General features: G+C 36.2%; 2 non-coding genes across 2 annotated transcripts; one reads left to right on the forward strand and one right to left on the reverse strand.

Moving 5' to 3' along the window:
• The first annotated feature begins 682 nt into the window (after positions 1-682).
• Positions 683-753, forward strand: TRNAG-GCC (transfer RNA glycine (anticodon GCC)). The gene has a single exon. It is a non-coding gene; the product is annotated as a tRNA-Gly (tRNA).
• Positions 754-1,426: 673 nt separating this feature from the next.
• Positions 1,427-1,497, reverse strand: TRNAG-GCC (transfer RNA glycine (anticodon GCC)). The gene has a single exon. It is a non-coding gene; the product is annotated as a tRNA-Gly (tRNA).
• Positions 1,498-5,000: the final 3,503 nt, after the last annotated feature.

Here is a 5,000-nt window from a genome sequence, read left to right on the forward strand (position 1 = left end):
TGTTATATATTTCTCCTCTTTATCAAAGTTATCATACTATATATAATTCAGTTTTACATTACATAACACAACAAAATATTTAATTTATCCACTATAAACTACTTTAATAGTTGTACTTGTGAGGTTCAACTGTGTACCACAGAGGCTAAAACTTTCATTTGAATGCATGATTACTGAAAAGCTTCGTGAGAATAACTTAAAATTTGGGCTGATTTAGAACCTGATTCTTCATGATGTTCAAACGCTGTTAGATTAATTATTACCTTTCAAATATGAATTGTCATTAACTTGAAATTACACACATAAGAAGTGTGGGAGGCACTAATGCCACAAGGTACGGTGATAATTACTTCTCACTGAGGGTATCACATTACTGGGCTTTTGCTTTTAGTTTTTGAAAATATAGTAATATTTATTACTCATCTGAGCTTTCTATTATAAAAAAATATGTAATTTTAGAGAGCAAGAAGAATCTACAGATTTAAAGTGAAAAGATAGAAGAATTTTTCAAAGCCTACAGTGAATACCATGGCATGAAATTTAGATATAGAAAATGGGAATTGAAATCACCTCTGTCGAAAGGCCGGTGACAACCAGCAACAACTGGCTTTCTTAAAGTTGACAGTGACTATACAATATTAGGATTAACAAATAATGAAACAATTTTTTATATATTTTCCAGGCATCGGTGGTTCAGTGGTAGAATTCTCGCCTGCCACGCGGGAGGCCCGGGTTCGATTCCCGGCCGATGCACAATTTTACAATATGAGGAGTTGATGATAGTAGAATAAGAAAGGTAATGATAGTGGGGTAGAATGAACACTGACAGGGATTGGCACTCATGGTAGTGGTACTACTAAATGGTGAAATATTATGTACAGTTTACTGACAAGCACTTCTGCAATTATACAGTAAACTCCGATCATTTCCTTGGCTCTATTGTGCATGACTACCACTTTAAACTACCATAATTTCCTTAGGTATAAAGTATACTACCACTACTTCTACACTGTAAGCAGGCAATCTAGCTTGGAATAAAAGCTACAGACTAAGCTCCTCTCTTAAAATTTGAACCACAGACCTATGCATTACTGGACCAATAACTTACAGGTCATTAATTCAGTTCCCCTAAGGAGGTTTTGTCTTGATTAGTAATAATAACAACAATCTCCACATTGCTTAAAGTATTCACATCAGTATGAAAAGTAATCTTAGCAGGTCTTCATCAGCAACTTTATCCTTTGATTAAAATTTAAGCATTTCGCCATAAGACATTAAGATCCCCATTGCAGAAATACTACAGCTGATCCAGCTGGTTGACTGCTAAGTCGCCAATTTTAACGCTATTTGCGAGGAACTGCTTAATCTCTGCCATTAACATCAGCTATTTTAAATCAACCTGGATTCCCTCCTCCACTCAAAATTTTGCATCGGCCGGGAATCGAACCCGGGCCTCCCGCGTGGCAGGCGAGAATTCTACCACTGAACCACCGATGCTCACAGAGGATGCAGCATTTTATATTTTTTGTACAATTATATCAGCCCTTAAAACTGCAAATCATCTGCAGCCCAAAAAGAATATCGCCGCTCACCTGGAATAGAAATTTCACCTCCCGTTTTCTATGACTCCGCCATGCAGGTTACTCACTGCAGGCATTGCAAAGCTTATCTTCGTTTTCTTTTTAGAACTATAGTATTTGTTTTACAACAGATACTTCATACAATAAATTGCAAGACGAATTATCCAGCGAGTCGATATCCTTCGAAGAAAAAAAAATGAAAACAGTTCTGTCATAAACCCTTGTTGTCTACACATATTTATTCAAGAAATTGTAATCTACTATATAACATCCAGTGCCTGTAATATAAGAGTCTCATCGTTCTTTAGTCTGACAACGAGTTTCATTACGGAATAGTCCAGACTGAAAATTTTGCCAGATGGTTTAAATGGAAACGTAACTCGTAATGTCTTCAAACATCTTTGTGCAACAGAATTATCTACTGCAGGTGGATTGAAAAGCTATTGTTCATAATAATACATTACAGACAGCAATCTCATCTGGAAACAGATGACACAGAGAAGCCCCTCTTTGGGATTTGAATCACTTACCTGTGATTTACCAGCCTAAAAGTATATCCTCTCATTCCCAGAAGACATAAAAGGATAAGTGAATACAGTGTTGGTATAGTAAATGACAGGTCAGTGGTTAAAATCCTCAAAGACGTTTGTTTTCATTATTAAGTGTTTCCAAATTAAAGTATTCACAACAGTACCAAAAATAATCCGAGCAAGGCTTCGCTAGAAACTTGATTTTTACCGGAAAAAATCCTAGCTAATAAGTGGAATCTTTCCACATTCTAGAGCCAGGTTACTGATTGAAATAATGAGTATGAATATATATATATATATATATATATATATATATATATATATATATATATATATATATATATATATATATATATATTATGATTAACGTTTTGGGGACACCTGCCTACTAAAGAACGTCATGTACAGCACTGCGTTCTCTCTCTGGGTTGCTTTGAATCTCCTGTGATGAAGACTCGAAGACATTGCTAGGGCATCCCTAAACTTAGATTCCTGAACAGCTGTCCCAGGTGTACCAAAACCCATCAGACTTCCAGTTACCTGTGAACTCATAGTTATTGTATAATGAGGTATAAATGTTATTTGTAACTCCTTACTTTTGACTGCTCTGCACAAAATTTCCGTTTTGGAATGTAAAACATGGTCGCATTAGTTTCTACATCCTTAGACCTGCACGACGTCTATGAAAGTCATAATACTTTCATACGTACAAAACTTCTCTGTAAAAATAAGAAGATTCTTATTTTTACCATGTTAAGCCTTACAACCTAATCATTGCCACAATTCTTTTTAAATAATCTAACATAGAATAAGATTCTTTGTTAATTTTTCTTTCACTACCATAGTCTTTCAATTCATATCTATTTGCTGAGGATCTCTTAAACGCCAAAAAAAAAAAAAAATCGTGATACGATGACATATGAAGTGATATACATGCTTTTCATATTTAAACTTTTTCTGCAAAGCGGAAGTATGTTTTTCCTATGCTTTCTGCGGAATTAGATCCATGTCTTTTTTTTAAGCAAGAGTTTACTAGGAAGACAACATGATGCCCTCATCTTGCCCAGCCTTAAGTGAAAAAAAAATTGTAACACACAGAAAACGAGTAAAAAATGCGCCAAAGTTTCTTCTGCGCAATCGAGTTTTCTGTACAGCGTATAATGCTGCATGAAACCCTCAGCCGCGGCCCATGAGACTTTCAGCCACGACCCGGTGGTGGCATGTGTTATTGGCACCTATAGCGGTGCCAGACGCACGATCATGGCTAACTTTAACCTAAAATAAAATAAAAACTACTGAGACTAGAGGGCTGCAATTTGATATGTTTGACGATTGGAGGGTGGATGATCAACATACCAATTTGCATCCCTCTAGCCTCAGTAGTTTTTAAGATCTGAGGGCGGACAGAAAAAGTGCGGACGGACAGACAAAGAGCCATCTCAATTTTCTTTTACAGAAAACTATAAAGACGAAAAACGGTAGATAACGGTAGTTATTTGCGATTAAGGAACTCCTCCATAGACTCGGGAGAACTCCTAATGGTAATGTGTTAATCAATTGATGTTACAATCCAAGAGGTAGGGCGTCTGATTAGGAAGTCATAACTATAGCCCTATAATCCATGTTAACAGATTGTTTTATATTTTTATCACGTGTGTTTAAGGATTCGAGTCTGTTCAATATTATGCATACTTAACATAGAATATAAATGTGCGTGTACATTCCTTTCCTATCTATGTAAAGGTGATATAGTACATTATCAATATATAACTGAACCTTCCTATTCTCTTCATAGCCACGTGACAGAGAATCTCCTTTATCAGTGTACATGAGAATATTCAAAGCTTATCGCTAGTGTGGGTGATAAAGAACTTTTATCCCTTGTTACTAGCAGCCTCACCTTCAGCAGATAAGCGGGGTTATACGTCGTTAAATACCAGAGCCTTCAGAATCTCACGAAAAAGGTGATGAAAATATTCTCCACTGCATAATAAAATGCACCGTCAGTTTTGCCAGAAGTACAATATCCTTGAAATCTAGATTAATTTAATATTGCCCGTGTGCTCCAAATTGCAATGGATACTGAATCATTATTATTTGATAGTTTGTACCTCAAGTACTTCGCTTTTTTGCTGAATTTGTTAGATCACTACGAATTTTTATAACCGAGTGAGTCACACTGAAGAACCTTCATAGCTAAAGTTCATTCCATTATAACGTTTACTATCGAAGCTTTTTAAACACCAAAGTATATTTCATCAGATTCCACCGTAAAGTGCTTGTCATGCATCGCACGGGTTACAAATCTGGTAACCTACAGAACCAGAAGTAATTAGAATCAGAACTTCCCATTGGCGAAAAGGGTCGAGATGCCTATATCAATGAGAAAGTTGTGCCGTTTTGAATTCATTCACTGATCTTTGGAAAACATATCCATAAGTGGCATTTAAACACCATCATTCAGAGAAGATACAAATCATAAGTAATGTCATTATGACATACGCACCACTTCCTTGGCTATGGTGTATACAATCAATACTTCTGCATCGTAAGCAGACAATCTCGCCTGGAACTAAAAGGTAGAGATTAAGCTCCTCCTTTGGGATATGAATCGCTGGCCTGTGACTTACCGGACCAGTAAATTAACCCCCAAAGAAGATTTGTCTTGATCAGTAATGATAATAAGAATCTCCATATTACTTAAAGTATTCATATTGGTATGATCAATAATCCTGACAGGTCTCCGTCGCCAATTTAGTCTTTTAACTACTACTTAAGCATTTCGCCTTAAGGAATTAAGATACATATTCAGAGCTGGTTGACTCTGAAGTCTGCAATTTTAACGATATCTCCATGGCAATGCTTACCCTTCCCTATACATTATGGCTAT

The sequence above is a fragment of the Macrobrachium rosenbergii genome, chromosome 18 (assembly GCF_040412425.1).
Source record: "Macrobrachium rosenbergii isolate ZJJX-2024 chromosome 18, ASM4041242v1, whole genome shotgun sequence".
Taxonomy (NCBI): Eukaryota; Metazoa; Arthropoda; class Malacostraca; order Decapoda; family Palaemonidae; genus Macrobrachium; species Macrobrachium rosenbergii.